This window comes from Marmota monax, unplaced genomic scaffold (assembly GCF_021218885.2).
Source record: "Marmota monax isolate L192 unplaced genomic scaffold, Marmota_monax_Labrador192_F-V1.1 WCK01_AAM20220418_F8-fsc00024, whole genome shotgun sequence".
Lineage (NCBI taxonomy): Eukaryota > Metazoa > Chordata > Mammalia > Rodentia > Sciuridae > Marmota > Marmota monax.
In genome coordinates, this window is record NW_026695224.1 from 16999790 (window position 1) to 17025296 (window position 25507).

At 38.1% G+C, this 25507-nt stretch overlaps 1 long non-coding RNA gene across 1 annotated transcript in view; it reads right to left on the reverse strand.

Annotated features, from left to right (window-relative positions):
* Positions 1–23337: 23337 nt before the first annotated feature.
* Positions 23338–25507, reverse strand: part of LOC124086693 (uncharacterized) — a 78671-nt gene continuing 76501 nt past the window's right edge. The window contains exon 3 of the long non-coding RNA XR_006849884.2: positions 23338–23647. This is a non-coding gene — a long non-coding RNA (uncharacterized LOC124086693). The remainder of the gene's footprint in view (positions 23648–25507) is intronic.

Here is a 25507-nt window from a genome sequence, read left to right on the forward strand (position 1 = left end):
AAACTATTATTTTGTATCTGATTAATGTCATCTATATTTTTCCATGCAAATTAATATATATCTACATCATCACTTGAATTAATTATATAATAGTCCACAGTGTGGCTATAACATGATTTATGTGATCTCCTATTGGTATATATTTGGGTTGTTTCCAGTTTGTAACTTTCATGATGTGAACTTATTAATTTTGCTTGAAAATGAAATTTAGTTCCATTATTGTTCCTGAACTATTTCCAGAATGCTATTTAAACAATTTTCTTCTGTTCCCCTCAAGTGGATGTTTGTAAGCGGTATTACTTAGTGAATGGAAAAGCCTTCTGAAAGTGCCTGTGCTATCTAGCATCTGATAAAGTTAGGATTCAGCTCACTGAGGAGAGGGTTCATGAATTAAGGCCAAGGACTCCAACCAGGAAAGAGCAACTAGAGAGAAAGGACCCCTGGCTTTGAGTACTGGCAGCCAGTTATTGCTAGCTCTGTGATCTTAGGTAAGTTTTATTTAGTCTTTCCAGAACTTTTTTTCCACATCTACCAAATGGACATATTAATTCTCAATTCTCATAAAGTTTTTTTGAGAAGATCATAAAATAAGGACAATAGCTTAGTCCACATTTCCAAATATACCTGAGGAGATCTATTGCATATGGTAAAACTGCTGACATAAGTTTATTAGACCAAACAAGCCTCAAACTGTATGACAGAATGCTAGTGTGCTAAGTTAATAGATTTCCTGTAGGGATAGAGATTTTCTACAGGACTTAATGTGCAGAGGTCACTACACTCAAACAGGAAGTTTTTATGACCCACACCCATGTCCCAATGTGAATAGGCTGTGTTTTAGTCAGGTGGTTTTTTTGTTTGTTTGTTTGTTTTGTTTTGTTTTTGCCTCTGTGACCAAAAGACGTGACAATAACCATTAGAGGAGAAAATGTTTATTTTAGGGTTCAGGGTTTCAGATGTCTCAGTCCACAGACAGCCAACTCCATTCCCCAGAGTCCTAGACAAGGCAGAACATCATGGCGAAAGAGTGTCGGGGAAGAAAGCAGCTCAAGACATCACACCAGGAAGGAGAGGGGGGCGGGAAGAGAGAGAGAGACAGAGAGCCCTCATCACAGACAAAATATATACTCCAAGGCATGCCCCCAATCCTCTATCCACACCCTACCTGGCTATAGCTACCATCCAGTTAATCCTACCAGAGGATTAATGCAGTGATTGGGTTAAGGCTCTCATAACCCAACCATTTCACCTCTAAGCTTTCTTTTATTGTCTCATACATGAGCTTTTTGGGAACACCTTATATCTAAACCATTGCAAGCCCAGCACTCAAGAAGGCAAGCCTACATCTAAGTCCCCAAGGAAAGGGGAAACACAGACATTGATGCCAGGGCAGAGGGCTAAGCAAAAGGTTTTGCTATCATATCCTTGAGATGGAGGACTTCTTGATGGTCTTTTTCCTTGACATTTGTTATCATGGTAAAAATGACTTACATTTGATCAATTATCAGCTTGACCTCCGGAGTTAGAATGCTTGCTGGATAGAAACCGGGCCTCTTGTTCATCTCCTTCAACTTAGTGTCTTGCACCAGCCCCTGCACTTCTTAGGATGAAGATAAAGAATGATCAAATGGTCATGTGTCTGAAACCGCCTACAACCTCGGTGCCAGGGACAGTCATAAGTTCTTCTCCTTATTGACTCTCTTTGTTTTTCTTCGAGCTAGCTTCATATATTGATAGGAAGCTTTATGATTTATAAAGAATATTTCAGACACTGTGTCATTAAATCCCACATACATGTATTGTGTGCATTATTGAAGTCATTTTACTCATTGTTACATAAGGTCCAGAGTCCTTACAGGATCTGGATCAGGTCCCTGGACTTGCCTCACTGAACTGATAACTTTTCATATCATGTATGTGGGGATATAGTGCCGTGAACCTCTGGAACCTAAGTGAGCAAATGGGTATCAGGGAGCCATGGGAAATGGAGTCCCTAGAAGGGAGTACTTGATAGGTATAGTTTCTGCTTTGCTGGGGGAAAACATTCCTTTTCACCATCTCTCTAAATTAAGAAAAGCTCTATCTAGGCCATGTTACTCAGTCTTGCACTTTCTCTTGTTTTTGGTGGACATGTTTTCCAAAGATAGCCACAGGCCCATGACATGGCCTGAAGATGAGCACACACACACTTGGAGACAATAAGTTCTGCCTTAGAGATGCAAGGGGAGGACTGCAGGAATCCAGCAGTTGTGAGCAAGCTTCACTCCAGCCCACGGACAGAGGCCTCCGTGAAGGAAGAGAAGAGTAAACTCAGAGAAGCCATAGGGAGGGAAAAGGAGAGGAAATTAGGTGAAAGAAAGAGCCCAAAGAGAGCCTCAACATGTCCCTGTGCCCAAGTTGCCATGAGCACATTGGAATTCAGAATTAATTAATCTAGAAGACATCTGAATACTTTCGGGAACTGGTTTTTCATCTTGATTTCTCTACCTGGGTATATTGCACTTAACTCCTACACTCACCATGTGAAATAATTTGAATGATATTTTAATAAACAAACTAACCTAAATTATCTGCTCGTGTCGATTGCAGCACTACTTATAACATTGCATGAGCACAACTTAAATGACCATCATCAGTGGGCTGGTCATATAAATTCCAGTACTGACTTTCCGTTAAATATAATAACACAGCAAAAGAAAATGTGGTGCTCTCCACATGCTGTCTACCTTATTTTCTTATTATTGTTGTAGTTCATTGTATACCACAGTGATATTATATCTATCATATGCAGTAATATTCAAATATATATTATATGTTTTAATATATAATATATAAATATGTGATTTTATATTTACATGTGGAAAGATATCCAATTTAATATGCATTCTAATCTATGGGATATAATAATAATGTTTAATTTTTCTTTTTAAAAACTTTTCATTTTGTTTGTTCTTTTTAGGTATACATGACAGTGAAGTGTATTTTGACATATAATACATCCATGGAGTGTAACTTATTCCAATTAGAATCTTATTCTTATGGTTGTACGTGATGTGGATTTCACTGGTTATGCATTCATATGTGAACATAGGAAAGTTATGTCCTATTCATTCTAGTGTCTTTCCTATTCCAATCCCCCTGCCTTCTCCTCATTCCCCTTTGTCCACTCCAATGCACTTCTATTTTCTACCCCCTCTTATTCTGTGTTGGTATCCACATATTAGAGAGAACATTTGGCTTTTGTTTTTTGGGGATTGGTTTATTTCACTTAGCATGACAGTCTCCAGTTCCATCCATTTACTGGTAAATGTCATAATTTTATTCTTCTTTATGGCTAATGTAATACTCCATTGTATATATATCCACATTTTCTGTATGCATTCATCTTTTGAAGGGCACTTATGTTGGTTCCATAGCTTAGCTATTGTGAATTTAACTGTTATGAACACTGCTGCATCGCTGTAGTATGCTGTTTTAAATCCTTTGGGTATAGACTGAGCAGTGGGATAACTGGGTCAAATGGTGGTTCCATTCCAAGTAATCTGAGTAATCTCAATACTGATTTCCATAGTGGCAGCACCAATTTGCAGTCCTACCAGGAATGTATCAGTGAACCTTTTTCCCCATACCCTCACCAACATTTATTGTTACTTGTACTCTTGATAATTGCAATTCTGACTGGAGTGAGATGGAATCTCAGTGTAGTTTTAAATTCCATTTTGCTAATTGCTAGAGATGGTGCACTTTTTTTCATATATTTGTTGACTATTTATATTTTTCTATAAAGTGCTTACTCAGTCCCTTTGTCCATTTATTGATTGGGTTATTTATTTCTCTTTTGGTGTTAAGTTTTTTTAGGTTTTTTGTATATCCTGGAGTTTAGTGCTCTATCTATCTGAGGTACAGGAGGCAAATTTTTTCTGCCATTCTACCTACAGGCTCTCTGTTCATGTTCTTGATTGTTTCCTTTGCTGTGAAGCAGGTTTTTCATTTGATGTTTGATAATATTTATTGATTATTTGGGGGGGGGGGGGTGACTGGGAATTGAATTCAAGGGTATTCAACCACTGAGCCACATCCCCAGCCCTATTTTGTATTTTATTTAGAGACAAGCGTTTCACTGAGTTATTTAGGGCCTTGCTATTGCTGAGACTGGCTTTGAACTCATGATCCTCCTGCCTCACCTTCCAGAGCCGCTGGGATTACAGGCATGAGGCATCTGTGCTCAGCCCATTTATTGATTTCTTGATTCTACTTCTTGCATTTTCTTGCATTTTAGGAGTCTTGTGGAAGAAGCTGGTCCTTAGCTCACATGATGAAGAGTTGAGCCTATATTTTCTTCTGGTAAGCCCAGTGTCTGTGGTCTAATGCCAAGGTCTTTGATCTACTTTGACTTGATTTTTGTGCAGGGTGAGAGATAGGGTTTCAATTTCATTGTGCTGCATATGGATTTCCAGTTTTCTCAGCACCTTTTGTCGGAAACACTATCATTTTTTCATTGCATGTTTATGGCGGCTTTGTCTAGTATGAGATAACTATCTTTATGTGGGTTTTTCTCTTTGTCCTCTATTCTGTTTAATTGGTCTTCGTGTCTGTTTTTGTGCCAATACCATGCCGTTTTTCTTTTTATAGCTCTGTACTACAATTTAAGGTCTGCTATTTTGATGCCACCTGCTTCACTTTTCTAAGTAAGAATTACTTTGGGTATTCTGAACTTTATATTTTCCCAAATAAATTTTATGATAGATTTTACTATTTCAATGAAGAATGTCATTGGGATTTTAATAGAAATTGCATTAAATCTGTATAGTGCTCTTGGTAGTATGGCCATTTTGACAATATTAATTCTGCCTAGAATGTGGGAGATCTTTCCATCTTCTAAGTTCTTTTCAATTTATTTCTTTAGTCTTCTGTGGTTTTTATTGTAGAGGTCTTCACCTCTTTTATTAGATTGACTCCCAAGTATTTTTTTATGCTATTGAAAATGGGATAGTTTTTCTATTTTTTTTTTCAGTTGATTCATCATTGGTGATTAGAAAGGCAATTGATTTATGGATGTTAATTTTATATCCTGCTACTTTGCTAAATTTATTTATGAGTTCTAGAAGCTTTCTGGTGGAGTTTTTTAGGTTTCCTTATTATAAAATCATGTCATAAGCAAATAGGGATAGTTTGAACTTTTCTTTTCCTATTTGTATCCCTTTAATTTCTTTCTTCTCTCTCATTACTCTGGCTATGGTTTCAGGGACTATGTTGAATAGAAGTGGTGAAAGAAGGCATCTTCATCTCATACCAGTTTTTAGGGGGAATGCTTGAAATGTTTCTCCATTTAGAATGATATTGCCCTTGATTTTGCACATATAGCTTTTACAATGTTGAAGTATGATCTTACTACACACATACACACACACACACACACACACATATGTACACTAGTGTTCTGAACATGAATGTATGCTGCATTTTGTTAGATGCTACTTCTCAATCTATTGACATAATCACATGATTCTTGTCTTTTAAGTCTATTGATATGATGAATTACATTTATTGATTTCCATATTTTGAACCAACCTTTCATCCCTGGGATGAACCCCACTATAGATGCACTATATTTTTATTATATGTTTCTGTATGCTGTTTGCCAATGTTTTATTAAGAATTTTTGCATGTATGTGTATCAGTGATATTAGTCTGAAATTTTCTTTCCTTGATATGTCTTTGTCTGGTTTTGGTCTCAGGGCAATACTAGCTTTATAGAATGAGTTTGGAAGGTTCCCTCTTATTCTATTTCATGGAATAATTGGAAGAGGATTGGTGTTAGTTCATCTTTGAAGGTCTGGTAGCATTTGGCTGAGAATCTCTCTGGTCCTGGGCTTTTCTTTTGTTGGTAGGCTTTTGATGGTGTCTTCAAGTTCATTTCTTGAAATTGATGTTTTTAAATTTTCTGTGTGGTCCTGATTCAATTTGGCAAGGTTGTTTGTCTCTAGAAATTTGTCAATGTCTTCATGATTTTTTTATTTTATTGGGCTATAGATTTTCAAAGTAGTTTCTAATTATCATCTCTATTTCAGTAATGTCTATGGTGATATTACCTTTTTCATCATGAATCTTAGAAATTTGAGCTAAGAGCTTATCAATTTTATTTATTTTTCAAAGAACCAACTTTTTGTTCATTAATTTTTTTAAAATTTATTTGTTTCAATTTCACTGATTTTGGCTCTGATTTTAATTATTTCTTGTCTTCTAATAATTTTGGCGTTGGTTATTTCTTATTTTTCCAGGGCTTTGAAATGTAATTTTAGGTTATTTATTTGTTGACTTTCTATTTTTTTTAATGAATGAGCTCAATGCAATGAACTTTCCTTTTAGCACTGCCTTCCTAGTGTCCAGAGATTTTATACGTTTTGTTGCTATTCTCATTTACCACTAATTATTTTTTTTAATTTATCATTAATTTCTTCAGCTATCCATTGGTCATTTAATAGCATATTGCTTTGTCTTCAGGTGTTAGAGTAGCTTCTTTTATTTTATCATTGATTTCTTATTTCATTTCATTATAATCTGATAGAATGCAAGGTTTTATCTCCATTATTTTACTTGTATTTGCTAAGAGTTGCTTTGTGATCTACTATATGTTCAGTATTAAAGAATGATCCATGTGCTGTTGAGAAGAAAGTGTATTCACTCACTGATGGCTAAAATATTCTCTATATGTCTGTTAAATCTAAATTATTAATTGTAATTTTCAGTTCTGCAGCTTCTTTGCTTAGTTTTTGTTTGGAGGATCTATCCTGTGGTGAGAGAGGTGTGTTAAAGCAGTATCATTGTGTTGTGATCTATTTGACTCCTGAAATTGAGATGGGTTTGCTTGATAAGTGAAGATGCTCCATTGTTTGGGTCATAAATATTTATGATTGTTATGTCTTATTGATGTATAATTCCCTTAAGCAGTAGGAAATGTCCTTTTTTGTCCCTTCTGATTAACTTTGGCTTGATATGCACTTTATCTGATATGAGAATAGAAATCCCCTTTAGGAGATCCATGTGAATGATATGTTTTTTCCCATCCTTTTACCTTCAGTCTGTGGTTTTCTTTGCCTCTGAGGTGAGTCTCTTGGAGGCAGCATATAGTCTATATTAATATTCAAATACATATTATATGTTTTTAATATATAATACGCAAAAATGTGATTTATATATATTTAAATATACACAATTTAATATGCATTCTATTCTATGGGAAAATAATAATTATGTTCTTACAGAATATGATAGCTTTTATATGTATGTGAACATATATTTAATGTATATAAAATTGTTAAGTGAAACTAATAAAAAATTGCAGTGCACACATAAAACAAAACTTTATGCTTCTGTCTATATGTATGTTCTTATAATACCTATAAATAGATTAGCAATACACATTTCAGATTGATAATAGAATGTATCTCTTAGGAGAATGTTTAAAAATGATTGACCTTCACCTGTATTTCTTAGTTTCTGTTTTGTAATGATATGTATTAAAATTTCTTATATATTAAAATCAATCCAAAAAAGTGTTTCAAAAGAAAAACAAGCAAGTGAACCATAAATTACCTGCTTTGCTTTCTTGTTTTTCCTCCTCTAATCCATGCTGCTCTATATGTATTGAACAGTTATTCTGTGGTTCTTCCCTTGGTTTCTAAAATAAGATGATAAGAGAATAGAAAGCTACTCTGAGGTCTATGTCTGCTGAAATTCTTTTTTTTTAAATTTTCAACAATATGGCCATGGATAAAAATACAACACCAAGCTGAAGACTTCAAGTTTTATCAAAATAGTGCCAATTACAGGATAGTTTTCAGGCACAATGGTCCAAAAAGTGTTTATTTTGTCTTCTGAACATGAAAGCACTTTAAAATAGATTTTAGTAATTTCATTAAGCAAAAATAACAGTGGTATTAAGTGTGTTGTAATGTGCACTATGTATTTTGTGTGTGTGAGTGTGTGTGTGTGGTGTGAGTCTATGTGTACCAGTGTCTTCCTATGGATGAGAATTTCAAAACATTTGAGTTAGCAAAGAAGAAATCCTCAGGGATAGAATGTGCCAACTTAACAAGATGTTAAATTTAACAATTTGAAGATGTTTATTTCCATGTTAAATCCTATATGCCATGGACAACATGGTTTTTAAAAATGTGTCTTATATACAAAAGGGTTCAGAGATTCAAACAGATGTGGAAAAAGTTTTCTTTTTTGTATTTTTAATTGAAGTCATTAACTCATTTATTAAAATAAGCACCCTAGTGCCATTATTTTTAATATACCTGGGCACAGTCGAAGAAACTTAACTTGAATCTTCCCATGAACTTAAACCAGTGAGGTTCAGGGAAGGGATGTGAAATCTAGGAGTCAGGACTAGAGACACAAACTCACTCCTCTCCAGAACAAAACCTGAAAAAAACTGCTAAAATATCCAATGTTTGTCTACTGGACAAGTAGGCAAAACACAGGGAATGTAACCCACAGGCTCTGCAGTAAGGAATTACATACATCCTGGCCCAGGGTCAAAGCTGGTTGGCAAAAGCAGAGTTTTTACTGCATTGTACAAGAGTGGGGTTAAGACCAAGGCTAGGGAGCTTACAGAAAGTGGGTGGCCCTGGAAAAACAAAGGCAGAGCAGAGACATTGTTGATAAAATAGGGGGGATGTGACCTGTGGCTCTCTTTATTGGTCAATAGCGTAGAGGGTAAGCATTAATATTTTGGGGAGCCACAACATTGTTATGGGATCACTGTTAACCAGGCTTCCTAGGTCCCCAGGAGCAGAGTCAAAGAAACAAAAATTATTGATGATGAGAACCACATACTGATGGAAAAGAAGTTGCTCATGCATTTCTTGCGCTGTTTATTCTTAATAATGACATGAGACAAGCTTGCAGGAGGTAGCAAAGTGGACACTCAATAGAAACAATGAATATCACTTTGAGGGCTAGATCTTAGATTTCAGACAGATGTGATATCTGTTATTGCCTTAGCATTTTTTAATTACCTGATTGTTCTGATTAGGAGAGGTCAGTAACCTAATGGGTAATAAAAATAAGCTGTTCCAATTGGAAGGACTTGAACTTCAGGGTCCTCCCCAAGTTTCAGAATCTTAATCACTGTTTCTCAGAGGTTCAAAGGCACTGGCTGGTTGAAAACTCTATAATGTTAAAAGACTGATTAAATTCCAGATCAGTGAATTGGCATGGTCTTGCGCACATGGGCAAAGATGTCAGACCAAGGTCTTTAACGCAGACTTCAGCTTTCAGGGAAGGCTTTGTTCTGCTTGACATTGTCACCTTCCTGTGAAACTTCTTTGTCTGCCACCTCCCTTGTTTATTTTAATTGTGTTGGCATGACGTTGGTAAATTCAACTCACTGGTGACATCTAATTAATTTTTTTAAGGGAGAAAAATGATCACCCGAAACAAAGAAGCCCCTTCTGAAGCTTCATCAAAGTCCTTTGCATCCAACATAATCTTTACAAAAACTGCCACCCTATATAAAGTCACTAGACAAGCCCAGCTTGGTTCCCTGTGTGGTGTAGGGATAGTATGCCCCTGACCACACTCCCAGCCTTTGTTCTTGATTCTTAAAAGCCCTGAGAAGCCAGATCCTCTTGGACCTACATGTTTTCCTAACTACTAGCTTGTCTACATTGAGATTGGTTGTTTTAAGTCACTTCCCTATATGTATTTTTTTTCTAGCTTCCTGGATATCTAATGAACCTGCTTTGGGACCAGGTAAAATATATTTTGGGAACATGATCATCCCACACTTTGCAGGTCATGAATTTCTTTATTATTTGCCATGGCAGGCATTGCTACCCAAAAAGTTATTATCTATTCAATCTCAGTTCTAACCTGCAAGCAAATATGTCTGAGGAGCCAATTTATTACCAATGTAACAGCACCAGGGAAGATGAGTTTGCTTGTTTAAAGAGATGAATAGCATGGGCGACACAATCAATTTTCACATGCAGAAATCCCATACACAGGATTTTTGTAGTTATTAAAAAATCATGCATAGCAATGTTTTTCTCCCTTATCATGCATTTGCTGGGGCTATGCATCCATCACAACTTATTCTTCTCCAATTGGCCTTGTCTTTCAGAAATAGGTAGTCTTGTAGGGTTGTTTTTGCCCAGCACTAACTTGTAAGACTGGAAAGGTCATACCTCTACATCCACATCTATTTTTCCATCTCATGGTGACCTTTATGTGTAATTTAGCTTCCCTGGATATCTGTTCTATTTTATCAATCCATACACACTCTGATTTCATTGCATTAAGCATATCCCCAGGCCCACCAAACTGGGAGAGAATGTAGGACACAGAATGACTGTATGGAAGACAGATCAATGTAACACTGGCAAATACACACACATATATATATGGATATGTACATATATGTATACATGTATACATTCACCTACATATATGTGTGTATGTGTGTGTGTGTATATATATATATATATATATATATATATATATATATATATATACACACACACACATACACACACACACACACATGGGATTAAGCATACAACTTATTTATTAAAACAAACCTGAGTACTAACCTTACTTTGTGTTCACATACTGTAGAAACTTTGGTAAGCTAATTAGCCTCCTATGTCTATTTTTATGTGTTTAATCTATAACAGAGAAAACTAAAACCTACTTAATATGCATGTTCTAACAATTAAATTACATACAAATCATTTAGCATTAAGACCTGACACATTAATGTTATTATTAGCTGATAATATTAAATTATTAATTATAACAAATTAAGGATGGTTTCCTTTGGAAAAATGTGATCTAATATTGGATAAGAGGAGGGCTACAGATATATACATGATTAACTGTAAAACTAGGCAGTAAAAGAGAAAAATTCCAATACAAGAGAAATGAAATACACTCTGCCAATGCCTTCCAGCTGAGGAAATCAATGGAGATCCTGTGAAGAAGTGTAAATTGAGGCAAACTTTGAAAGATGGGTTATTCAGGATTTTTTTTTTATTATTTGCAAGGGAGAAAAATTGAATGCCAACTAAACAAAACCAAAAAGGGAAATGTTGGCTCATAGAACTGGGAAGTCTAAGTCTCGTTCAGACACTGTTGGATCCAGGTATTGAAATGAAGTTTTAAGGGTTTTGGCATCTTCTTTATTTCTGAGCTTGAAATCCATCTATGTCAGAAAAACCACTGCATACTCAAGACTTGAACTTTGTGACTCAATACCCAAAGGAAAAGAGAGCCTTTCTAAGAGTTATGTGATAAATCATAGGGAAGACTATGATTGACCCTGTTAAAGGTCATGTGTTTTCATTGCACCAATTGTTGTAGCCAGGAAAGATGCAGTACCTATCATAGCCTAGGTCCTGTTCCTACTTCTAGGATGAAGTTCAGAGTGTGTGATTGACAGCTTCACCAGAACCTCCTGGAATGATGGCAGATGGCTTCTCAAAAGAAAAGCAGAGCTCTTGAAAGAAAAAGTGGGAAAGGGAGCCACAAGACTAGGAATGTTAAGATAATAGATGTCTTTTTTTTCCTCCACATTTTATTGGTGCAATTATACTTATACATCATGGTGTTATTATTTTTTTTGCTACATATTACTACATGCACACAATTTGACAGTATAATTTGATCTCCAGTAAAATAAAGCAAAGGGACCAAGGAGCGGAAAGAGGGGGGAAAAGGATGAAATGCTGGGGAGGAATATTTGCCAAAGACAACAGGTTTCTATTGCCGTGCAGGTGGAGATCCAGTGTGAGGGGGACTGTATGAGAGAACCTTACAAGGAAAGCTACTGAGAAAGGAAAATTTCACAGATTGAACACATCCAGCAATTTATCATGCATTCCACCAAACGAGGCATTTCGACCTAACTTCCCTCAATTAATAAAATAAGTATTCAGTAGATACTAATCAATTTTGGCTCAATGAATGAATAAATACATAATAAAATTGTTTTATTCCCATTTTATAGATAATGAAAACCGATTTAGAGTTCATCAGTGACTCGCCTGAGATGATGAAACTCAGGACTTGGGAGAATTTCTTTTCATTTTTCTAAGCTCTGACTCCTAGTTGAGTTTCTTGCCACCCTCCCACAACTTTCTCTTCTTCCAACAGTGGCTGTTTCCTGGGGCTGACTCACCGAAACCCAAACTCACAGGATTCATGGGCCAAGTTTTATTTCCAACATATTTCTTTTGTTCCTCAACATTTTATGTAAGACTTCGAACTCAATTACCTTTGTATTCCAGTAACTCACCGACTTCTAGACACTTTTGAAATGGAAGGAAACTAAGAAGCCATCTAGTCCAAAGGACATTGTACGGTAAATGGCAGTTAAGTAACCATTCTTGTCAGAGAAGTGAAGGGTGAGGAGCCAGGTCCCCTCCTCCTGGTCTCCAGTGACTGAGTTACTGCTCTGACTATTCAAGGGATTTCTCCAAATGTAACTCTAATAAATGCACAACAGGCTCTCACTTGAATTGAGTTGCAGGAGTTCAGAGAAATAATGAAAGAACATCAAGCCTCTCCCCCCAAGTGCAAATACAAGAACATGGTTCCCCTGGGCCCCAGGAAGCTGGCAGCCACTAGCATCTGACATATGGAACACCCACATTTAAAAATAACAAGATGGAAGTCTGTTGTGTTGCTTTTACTGCTCCCATCCCAGCCACTTCTTCATATCTTAAATCCCCTTATTTAATAAAGACAGCCACCTGTTTGGCTTAACAGCAACAAGAGCCAGCTGGGCTGAAGTGGACGGGGAGCAGGAGGGTGTTGTGTGGACCAGGAACCACTCTGCATGTGGTCTCTCCCACTCAGAATATGCTAAAGAGAGAGGCAATCTGCTTCTTCTCCCTCCCCATCCTCAACCTCAGTTTTAGGGAAATCCTCACATTTTGCTGCTATTAATGGCATGATTCTACATCTCCTGCTTCAAATGGAGTTCAGGGAAACCTTGTGTTGTCTGATAATGGGAGTGTGTTTAAGTATGTTACGCCACTCCCCTTGCCTCAAAAATCCCTGGGTGCTTGTTAAACATTCAGACTTCAGAAACTCATGCCAAAGCTGCTGAAATACAATCTCTGAGCATCCGAAATGTATTAAAACTCCCCAGGAGTTTCTTTAACGAATTAAAGTAAGGGAACTTTGCTTCTCATTCTTCTGCGTTTTCTTTACTTTGAATGGCTCCTCTACGCAGCAGAGGAGGTGGGAAGAAACTCCTTGAGAATCAGGATGAGCATGAGCCGTGTGCTGGGGAAAAGGCTTCATGGAGCCTGTGGCTGTCACAGACAGCAGGTCTGAGCCCAGAACCAAGGGAGAACTTCAAAGTCACCTGTGATACACCCTTGTTCGGGAGCGTAAGGGATTCCAGAAAGACTTAGGAACAAGCTTTGCTTTGACATGATGTACATGTACCTGGATTGCTTTTTGTACCATTTATGAAATTAGGGTTATTTTTTAAATCTTCAGGTAAAGACTTAACTTGTGAGCATGAAATCAGTTTAGTGGGTCCTGGCCATTTTAGAATATAATTAATATGTCATGATAGAATTGAAGGAAAAATATTTAAAAAGCATTTTTTCTTTGGAAGCATAAAAATTCTTGTCTGAAAATTCTGTTCCAGGTGTACATGAATCCTGGGATGAGATTTGCAATATAACTCTTACTGTGGGTTGTCATCAAAGTTTGAGAATCCTTGACCTGGGAAACTCTGATTATCCTTTAAATCCCCTTATCCATTTAACCAAGACAAATTTGCTAACAGTTCGCAACTATTAACTTATAGACACCCACTTTCCAGATGGGAAAACGGGTAGAAATATAGTGGTTAAAGTCAAGACTCAGAAGTTTTACAAGAGCACCCAGCTACCTAGAGACAGAGGAGCATGGAAAAAATAAACATCATCTCATTGTCATAGATCTACCACTTCTCTATGTTGTTTAAAGTAACTTGACCCTCTCTGTCCTAGCCTCCTGGTCTTGGCCCCATGGTGTCCTAAGTACGTCACTGAGAAGCAGTCTACCCTGTGAAAGATCTTCACATCATTGCTATGCGGTGGTGTTGTGCTTTGGTTGCAGTTTGACAGGAGCTTGTGAGGAGTTGATAGAGTCTTGTTTGTTTAGCTTTTACTGAAGGTCAGACCAAGATTCACTGCCCTCCCTGGAGAACCAGCATTAATATTCAGATCCTCTCTCCAGTTTCAAAAGCTCCTTGTTAAGGGCTTTTCCAGAGACCTTCAATGGCAGCTTTGTTTACATCCTTAAGGATCTCTTCAAAAAATTAACCGACACTTACATATATATAAGATTTAGTTAGTGGCAAGTGACAGAAAACTAGACTCAAACTGAAGTTTAAGTATGGAGAAGAATTCTATTTTTTTCAGATAAATTAAACATGATGTGGAACTGACTAGATTCAGGTTTAGGTCTGAGTGGGAACAAGTGATATAATCGAGATGGCTTTCTACCCCCACTATCTTCCAGTTCTGCGTCCTGTGCCCTCAGTCCACTCCAAGAGATGATCACCCTTGCTGGTTATAAGAGGATTATCATAGCATCACCTACTAAGGCACAGAAATCTTTGGTTCTTATTGGGTATCACTGACTTTGGGTGAGCCACCAATCACATAACAATCGTTGCTATGCAACCTGATGTGCTGATGGATGGAGCTCCACAGAAAAACATTAGAGTAAACGAAGAGTAGATCCCCAGGCTCACTCTATAGAACTATCAGGAAGCAGTTACCAGGATTTAAGTGCATCATGGGTGCCAAAAGTTCCGGCCCTTTGCTAGGAATTCTGGGGTATTACTTCTTGCCCTTGCAAAACCTGCAATTAGGGGTTTGATAATTCAGGGGTTGGTGCATGTGTTCTATATGTGAGTGTGTGTGTGTGTTCTATGCGTGGCTGCAGTTGCCTAGCACCATAGCAGCTCTCTAGAGAAATGTCAGAAGTTCTTCTCAGGGGAACATGCACACTCACATCAGAGAAAAAGCATGTACATCATTTGTAACTTAAACTTAATGAGAAAAATGATAGAGCATAGAAGAGTGTACCCAAGAGGCTAAGAAGGGTAATGATGGAAGGGTTAGCAGGAGTTAGGGGAACAGGTAACAAATGACAGTTCAACAGAAGAAAGAAGTTCTAATCTTCTACTGCACAAAAGGGTGTCTATGGTTTTACGACAATATATTATATTGTAAGGAATAAAGAATCTGAGGTTTTTCCAACACAAATAAATACTAAATGGTTAGGGAACTATAAATGCTTTTTACTCTGATTGGATCATTAAACATTGAATTCCTGTATCAAATTATGACTTTGTAAACCCTAAAGACATGTAGATATTAAATGTCAATTTAATAAAAAATAAAGTATGATTCATTTTGCTATCTGGAGATATTGTGGAATAAAGTTCAAGAAAAGCCTTTCAATTCGAGAAGGATTTGGGTGTGTTGGGAAGACAGGTCTATGTAGGTTAAACAATTTGGCAAGTAGAGGGCAGAGCAGGGGCTGAAATCGCTGCTACATGCAAAAGGACAGTGGCAGGGAACAAGGGAGACCTGAAAACAGAGGGCCAGGGTTCAGGTTACTGGGCTTCCCTGTGTGGGCTGGAGTCGAGGTGGAATAGGTCAAAGTTTTACAACAAGGAACATGGAACCCAATAGTCATGACCATGATGGACTTGAGGAATAAATTCAAGAGCAGAGGGAATTATGCATCTATACTAGAGATTACATGAGCACTCATTTTACAGCAAGGACAGAGGAAAATTGTAACCATTAGGTTACAATTAGGACCTCAGACACAGAGATGGTTGCTTCACAGTTCCTTAGAAATGAGGTGTTTTATTAGCTTTTTCGCTGCTATGACTAAAGGATCTGACCAGAACAACTATAGAGGAGGAAAAGTTTATTTGAGTTCTTACAGTTTCCAATGGCTTAGTCCATAGAAGGCTGGCTCTGTTTCTCAGGGCTGGAGATGAGGCTGATCATCATGGTGGAGTGTGTGGCAGTAGCAGTTCACATCATGGTGATCAAGAAGCAGAGAGAGAGAGATTTCTCCAATTGCCAGATACAGATATATATCCCAAAGCCACAGCCAAATTTCCACCTCCTCCAGTCACACCCTACCACTTCAGTAACCACTGGGTTAATCCCTACCAGGGGATTAACTCACTGATTGGGTTAAGTCTCTCAGAACCCAATCATTTCTCTTCTGAACCTTCTTGCATTATCTCACACATGAGCTTTTGGGAGATACCTCACATCCAAACTATAACATGGGAAGCACTGGTAAAACAGAGTTAAAGTTCTGTTTCCATCTTTTATGATTTTTAAAAGCATGGCACTTTGAGTGGTCCCCTCTAGAAGGGCATGCATTTGGTGATGAACTTCCCTACCTGGTTTAAAATCAGTTAACCTAGTTTGCTTGAGGCTATTTCCAGGTGAGGGGAGGTATCGGGGGAGGCATCCTAGGACAATTCTGCAGAAATAAGTCAAAATTTGACTTAGAAGTTACCTGAAATTTGTAGCTAGTCAGATCCCAATTCCATTCTATTTTTTTTTCAGGCTAATCAGCTACTATCTGTGTACTTTTTAAAAAATGGGTCTTAAAAAACAATACCCAGGGTTACTGAGAAGTTTGAATGATATATATATATATATATATATATATATATATATATATATATATATATAAGCAACAGCCATTCAATAAATAATTGATATTATCTAATTTGTAGATAAATACTAAAAGAGAGCTGGACACTGTCTTCATTTTACATTATAGAAAGGGACCAGAGAAGGAGAAAGAGAATAAGGCAGAATGAGACCTAGTTGAATTCTTTGCACACAGTGAGTGGTACAACTAAGATTCCAAGCCACGTGGGTCTGATGGAAAGGTCTGAGTTCTTTCTGCTAATCTCCATGTCTATAATCAAATATTATACAAAGGACTATAAGTTGCCACTTGAAGATGGACACATGGTCTCAGCATTGTGGTCAAAGTTCAAGGCATGCTATGTATCTCTGAGGTCACTCATGGTTTTGCAACATGACATAAGCATTAGCAATATAACTTATTAACCTTGGTGGACTTATTACAATACTGGAACAGCACCCCTTTCACTAGATGTCAACTAACGTCTTTGTTATACAGATGTTCCAGGATTGAAGGAGAAATATTCTGATTAATACTGCCCCCAAATCCTGGGATAAAAATGAGAGTATTATATTATCCACTTGCTGGCCAGCATAATAAATTAGATTAAAAAAAGGAATGAGAAGCTCTCCCTCCAGGCTTAATGAAAGATAGGTTTAGTGGAGGGAGCTGGTTGAAGCTGAGCTTCCTCATACAGACATCTGTTACCCAACAATGTTTTTGTTTGGCTCTGTCTTCTTTTTACTATTATTATTAACCTCAACTGTGACCCAGAGTTCTTGCTGCTGCCTTTGGGATCTAAAGATATAAAACAACCAACATAAAATAGATGTCATCTCAACAGCTAAACTCTGAGAAAAGAGGGGGACATAAGCAGAGGCAATTTATGGACAGGGAGAAAACACAGCATTCCCTTCGTTCCACAAGAGGCAGAGGGAAAATCTTGACTTTCTTGTTTCAAGGGTTAATATTACTCTGTTACCAGGTAAAATTGTATCAAATACATTTTTGATGGATACATAGAGCTCTGAGTAGTTTGGCCTTCCTCAACTTATGTTGCCTGACTTTCCTGTTCCTTTTCTCTCCCTCAGCAACACTGATCTCTTTTTTCTTTCTTCTTTTTTATTTTTATTTTATTTTATTTTTTTGTGGTGCTGGGAATTGAACCCAGGTCCTTGTGCATGCAAGGCAAGCGCTATATCCCCAGCCCCATTGTTTTTGTTGTTGTTGTTGTTGTTGTTGTTTTTGGTTTTTTTTTTTTGTTTTTTTTTTTGGTCCTGGGTATTGAACCCAGGGGCACTATACCGCTGAGCCACATCCCCAGAACTTTTCAAAAAATTTTATACAGGATCTCACTGAGTTGCTTAGGGCCTCACTAAGCTGGGAGACTGGGCTTGAACTTGTGACCCTCCTGCCTCAGCATCCCAAGCTGCTGGGATTAGAGGCATGTGCCACCACAACTGACCTGATCTCCTTTCATTTCCGTCTCCTGAAGGACTTTGCACATAATATGGTCTCTGTCTGGATTTTTCTTTCCCCATATTTTCACTTGGCTCTCCCCTTCTCTTTCATTCACCCCTTAGACATCAACCTCTAAATCACCATCTTCTTGCCTCTGCCAATTATTCTTTATCCTACAACCCTGTTATAGTTTTCTCTTCCAAGTAATTATTGGTAAATATGATGAGATCATCTGTTTGGTTTAAACTAGCTGAGAGTGATTGAACACAAATATGTGTCAGCCAATTTCTATATACTTACTGCTATTAAAATCTTTGATCCTCATTATACAATCATGGAACAGGTGACATAATTAACACACCTTTTAAATCTTTTAAATCCAAGAATATGAAATGTATAGGTGTTAGGCCTAAGATTTTATTGCTAGTCATTAGAGTGGACAGGATTTGAACCCAGGAAATCATGTTCTGAAATCTGTTGTCTTAATTATAATCCTGTTAGCCTCCCATTCCTACATATTATCTATCTCTCACAATTTAAAATAAAAATGTCACAGATTACTATTCATGCATGCATTATTTCCTTACATCTGCATTTAATATGCAGACACAACAATTCACAAATTTGGGGGCTTCCCAATAACTAACATGTTCACTAACTAACATGTAGCTTACATAACTAACTTCATCCTAGGCACAGTTATGTTCACATATAATCCAGAAACAAAAGGCAAATTCAAAAAAGAAGAACAGAATTTACTGAAGAGTTTTAAGTGACTATAAAGCCATGATCAAATGTTCAGTCTTACTACTCATTAGTGAAATCAGATACTAATTCCTACCTCTCTAATTAGCAAGGATTAAAATAAATAATACTCACCATTGGCAGGAGTACAGAGAAGGCACTTGGTCATACATTAGTGGTGGGAGGTAGAAAAGTTTACAGCCCAGGTGCCATGCAAATTTGCCAATATGTATCCAAAAATTGCAAGATTTCCTTAGCCTTTGATCCCTCCAAAATCCACTTCTAATAAATTGATTTTAAAATAGAAAAGAGACTAATACTTGGGCTGAGGAATTTTGACTGTAGGATTGTGTGTGAGAGCAACTTAGAATAATGGCGATAATGTAAACATCCATCTGTAGTGAGTTAGTTAGCCATCACTTAGGAGGTCCTTACTATTGTGTGACCCTGAATGACATAGAGGGGATATGATGACCAGCCAGTGAGGGGGGTTGTGGCCCTTCCCTTATTGGGAAGCAGTGCCTAGTGAGACTGGTCATCTAGATGCCATTAAATCCACAATGTGGAATGTTATGAACTAACTACAACTGTAACATACTGAGAACTCCAAAAGCATAATTTGTGAGAGTATTTAAATAATGCTGATTTAAAGACATATGAAAAAGAACAGAAATGAAGAAAGATTATAAATGGGTCTAATTTTGCATAAACAGGTTATCGTGAAGTATATAGCAACATATAAACAAACATACAGAGAAAAAAATCATAGATAGAAGATGACCAAAAAGAACCTGGTGACTAATTAGTAGGAAATAGATACAATAGAATCTTTACGGGCTGGGGTTCAGTGGTAGAGCACCCGCCTCGTGCTTATGAGGCACTGGGTTCGATCCTAAGCACAACATAAAAATAAATAAAGATATTGTGTCCACCTACAACTAAAAATAAATAAATAAGTACTTTAAAAAACAAATCTTTGTGTTTTCTTTGTTTTTCCCCAAATTTTCCACTGTGAGCCATCTTTATATTTAGAGAAATAATACGACTGATACTAAAACATTCCAATATAAAGAAGGTATTTACTTTGATTCTCTACAAAGCTTTTCTTTCCCCAAACTGTTAAGATTCTGTGTTCCTCTGTGGAAAATGGAGACATTTCTTCCCATGTGGGTTGGAAGGCATCTCATTGCAGTGAATGAAGCAAACACAGAAGCTCCACCTAAACCCACCCCCAACTCTACCTCCCAGACACAGTGAATTTGTGCCAGCCCTCAGCTCCCCTCTTGACCTCACCTTCCTTCACCCCAGCTTGTCCTGCAGTGTGTCTTGACACTTGTCCCTGTGTTCAATCCCCTCCCCCACATTACTTATGAACTCCTAAAGAGCAACTCATCCTTACTACTCAGTTTTTAGGATCAGGTTAATTGCTAGCTAATAGTTCATAGTTAAAGACTAAAACCAAGGACACTTTTTTGAATATACAAAATAGCACATCATTAAAAGGCAGGCAGACCTGCTTAATGAAAAGGCTCTTGGACTCAGGAGTGAGACACAGCTAGGTTACAAACTTGCCCTAGCATCTTATCTCTGTGGCCTTTGGTAAGTTACTAATGTGCATGAGTCTTAACTTTTCTCTTGTGCAAACTGGCTGCGGGATGGCAGGGGGAACATTGCTAGATAACAGAGGTATTTTTTTGGCATATGGGAAGTGTTTAAAGTGTTCTAGAGGGATGATGTTTTCAAGTTTACATTCATCTTAAGAAATCTCATGTATTTTTTTTCACTGTCTCTGTTTTTGATTTTTAACTTCTAAGTTGACTCATTGGCACTTATTTGACAGATTTTTAAGTATGTGTCTCTGAGAATTTAGTTCTCCAGACTGATTTTTAAATTGCAAAATAGCAAACTTGGCTTCAGAAAGAGGTTAAGTGTATGTGTCTGTGTGTGAGGTTTCGTTTGCTCATCTAGCAGTTTTACTGTCAAATAATATTCTATTGGAACCGGGCTCCTCCATACACAGATAGGAAAATGGAGGAATATGGAAGAAAAAAGAGAGAGAATTTGTTTTAATTACAAAGCCATGTTCCAGGCACTGTGTGAAGCACTTTACACACAGTCTCCGAATGAGTTGCCCTTCTTCACTTTTTATATTTAAAGAAAAAGCCTAGAAGTTTCCAGCAGTTCAGAGGTATTCCCCCTGGTTCTGTATTAGACAATATTAGAAGCTGGAATCAAATTGAGCTTATGTCTGGGTTTCAAAGTCAGTACTGAGAGGGGTGAAGTGAGCCACCAGACACACCATCTTAACCCGTCTCATGTTGGCCCTATGCTCTTGCTTTTCCACAATACTGCAGCAGAAAAGAGTAGCTTGTGACCCCACTCTCCACCCATCTGCTAACTATCCTGTTTGGAGACGTGCTTCCATCTGTAACCCATTGTGAAGGCATGTCATTAGTGAGACACTGGGAACAAACAGAAATTGTGCTTCCTCCCGAGGCTCTGCTACAAGCTGCCTAATTGGGATTTATGAGTGTCTATGATAAAATTTCTGCATAATAAAATCCTGAGATTTCTTATGAACTCAAAAAAAGAGCCAAAACTTCAACAACTGAACAGGCATGTTGCCAGGGAGTGGGGGCACGTGTGTTAATGCACATGTGATTGGGGAAGGTTGTTACTATGAATTAGACTTAATACAGTGATCTACAGCTTGCTCTTTGCTAATTCAGACCGGAGGTCAAGCCTTGCACCCAGTATCTTTGAGGAGCCACCTGCCATACCTGGAGCTTGGTGATCTGTCTCTCTATGTGCCATCTTTAACTCTGATTGCTGAGTCTCTTTCCCTCTGAGCCCATCACCGGTGGCACAAACTGGACTAAATGCCATCACCGTCCACTTTGGTGTGGATGATAACTAATAATGATAGTCACTACAACAATAATAACGGCCACTTACCATTTTTGACCAGTGCTAACCAGGTATGAAAAAGCCTTACGTTAATTAAATTGCTATCATCCAGCCACATAATATGAGAGCTCAAAATTAACTCATTTTGTAGCTGAGCTAAGTAATTCTCAGAAATCGGGAGTGACTCTCTCAAGGCCAGAGAGCTGATACATGGCAGTCAGGATGTGAATGCATGTGTCTTCTGTAGGGAACCTAACACCACGACTTAAGAAACCACAAGCGTGTATTAAAATGTTCATTTAGTTAGAGGTAGGTGGATATCACTCAAACTATTAAGGAAAATCCAAAAGGCCTCAAGGAAGAGAAAGTAGCTGAGAATGGCTTGGATTGACAAGGAGAATTTCAGAAAGATGGCACAAGGAATGATAGAAGCGATGAGTAAGGTAAGGATGTACTGACATGTATGGAAAACCCTGTTTCAGCTTAACATATTACTGACACCCCCTCCAGAATCAGCTTTCCTGGTCTAACAACCTCACAGTCATCTATCTGGTCATTCAGAACAAAGCCCTAGGAGTCATCCTCAGTTCCTCTTTTTTCCTTCCCAGATGCCACCACGTGCTATTAATAGGCCCTGGTCAGTACACAATCACTTCTGAATTCCAAGACTTCACAGCCTCCTGGCAATCTCTGCTGTTTTAGTCAACTCTTTTACTGCTGTGACTAAGGGATCTGACCAGAACAACTGTAAGGAGGAAAAGTTTATTTAAGGGCTCACAGTTTCAGAGGTTTTAGTCCATAGAAGGCTGGCTCCACTTTTCAAGGCTGGAAGTGAGGCTGAACATCATGGTGGGAGAGTGTGGTGGGGGGAAGCAGCTCACATCAAGGTGATCAGGAAGCAGAGAGGAAAACTCCACTCTCCAGATACAAATAGAGACACCAAAGCCATGCCCTGGTTCCCACCTCCTCCAGCCACACCCAAACACTTCAGGTACCAGCCAGTTAATCCCCACCAGGGGATTAAATCATGGATTGGATTAAGACTCTCACAACCCAATCATTTATCTTCTGAACCAGCTTGCATGGTCTCACATGTGAGTTTCTGGGGACACTTGACATCCAAACCATAACATCTGCCTTTGACACCTGGATTGGTACTCAACCCTCATCGGATTGCAAGGTGAAGTTTCTCGCAGGTAAGCCAGACCACTTCTGCCTTCTCCATCAAACTCTCCAACACAGTTGGTGGTATTTTACACTTTTTGTTCATTTTAGGTAGAACAGTGACATTAATGTTATTCTTTAAAAGATGTTGTACTTAGAATCTTTAAAATAGAAATATTTAGAGATGACATTTTATAATGTCTGGGATTTGCTTCAGAGGGGTGGAACAAGTGGCCAGGAACATGGGTACACAAAATTCGTCATGAAAAGCCAAACCATTAATGACATTCACAGAGGGTGATTTATAACTTTTATTTTACCTACTTGATTTTGAAATTATGCATTTTTAAAAAGTTTAATTAAAAAACTGAAAAAATATCATTGAAACAAGAATAGAATTTTCAAATTCCTAACCATAGCCTACAAGGCCATGCACAGTCAGAGTCCAATCTGCTTCTTGGGTCTCTTTACTCCCATTTTTTTCCTAATTATTCACTCTTCTCAGATCCACTAAACTTCTTGGCCTTTGAACATGCCAGGTTCTTCCTGCCTTTAGGGTCTTGGATTTGCTTGTCCTTCCATTGGGGTTTATTTATTTATTTTCTGTTAACCTTCAAGAGACTACTTCCTCTTCAATTAGGTCTCAATTCCATGAAACCTGAAAGAACAGAATTTTTCTTATCACTTCACATAAATTTACACTACATACCCTTCAATCTCCAGTATATATCCTGTTTTATCTCCCATAGCGTTTTAAAGCTACTTATCAGTTTGTTTCAAGATTTTTTTTTTTAATCTACCACATTACATTGTGACTCCCATAAAGGCAGAAACTCAATCTTATGCACTAAGGTTATCTAGTGTTAAAAAACTTCTTGGGGGCTGGGTGCAGTGTCTCATACCTGTCATCCCAGCAGCTCAGGAGGCTGAGGCAGCAGGATCACAAATTCAAAGCCAGCCACAGCATCTTAGCTAGGCCCTAAGCAACTCAGCAAGACGTGGTCTCTAAATAAGATATAAAAAAGGACTGGAGATATGGCTCAGTGGTTAAACAACCCTGGGTTCAATCCCCAGGACCAAACAAACAAACAAACAAAACAAAACAAAACAAAAAACCCCAAAAGACTTCTTGTTGTTTCACAGTCATTCAAAGCATAGCCAAGACGTTTTAACATTTTGTTTACAATGAGGCTCTATCTTATCCTAGTGTTGCAAATTTAGCATTACCCACACAGTGACTGGGCAGGGCCACTGGCATTTACAAACCAAGAAATCAAAGGGGCCAAAAATGTTTACCAAGCATGGATAACTATCCTGTCCACGTGGAACTTCCTTGCCCAAAGTTATATTATTTCTTCTATTGAAAAACCCTGGACCAGAGAATAACATTGAGGTAGTAATGAGAAAGGATCCTGGATGTGGCAGGAGGCAGTAAGGGATTAGTCCTAGAGGAAAATCAGAACTAAACCTGGACAACCCTTCTTTACACCATCATAAGGAATTAGAAATTGATTTCTTGAATGATGTTCGTTTTCTACTGGTGTTACAACACATTAACACAATGTTGGTGACTGAAATTTGCTCAACTCTATTGTCCTATAGTTCTATAGGTCTCAAGTCCTCTGCATAGGGTGTCAAAAGGCCAGAGTCAAAATATTGGCTAAACTGAGCTCTTATCCAGAGGCTCTAGAGAAAAATTGATTTCCAAGATCATACAGGTTATTGACTAAATTTAATTCCTTGTGGAATTGTATGAATTCTGAAGTCTGTGTTTCCTTTAGTGCCATCAGCTGTGGCTTGCCTTTGCTTCTGGATGCCACCCCAGATCTTTTGGATGCTTTCCAAAAGACCACCCCAACCCTCAGAGGGTTGAGTCCCACTTGTGCTTTCCGTCTCTCTGACATTTTCTGCCATGATCCTCTCTCTCTGAGATATTTACATTTCTAAAGAGGCGTAATTGGATTGGGGACACCTGAGTGATCTGGTTCCTCTCATTGTTTTAAGAGTCTGTCCCCTTATTGCATCAGCAAAGCCCTTCCTGACATTTAATGTTAACAGGATCACAGGTTCCAGGGGTGGAGGCATGAAAACCTATGGGAAGTCATTCTGCCTACCACAGGAGTCATAGAATGTTTTAAAAGAGACAAATCACATTAGCCAAATCTCTTTAAGTAACTATTTCTTTCTCTTTGGCTACCTTTTAGCAATAGGGATCTTTCTCCTCCAGGACCTATAGGAGTGATTCCTGCAGGGCCTCTGTTGGGAAAGGCATTAGAAGCCTGCAGCTGCACGTGAATCCAAGTGGTGCTGTACTCCAGCTCACACAGACAGAGCAGAGAGGAAGGGATTGTGTCTGCCTCCACAAATGGTGGGTCTCAGCTGCGTCCCCATTACTGGGAGAATTTATGAGCAGAGCACATGCCAGGGGGCATGGAGAGCTTCTCTCCCAGAAGCAGATGCTGCTGATCCCACATTGAAGCAACCTCACTCTTCAGCACTCCCAGACACTGCCTGCCAG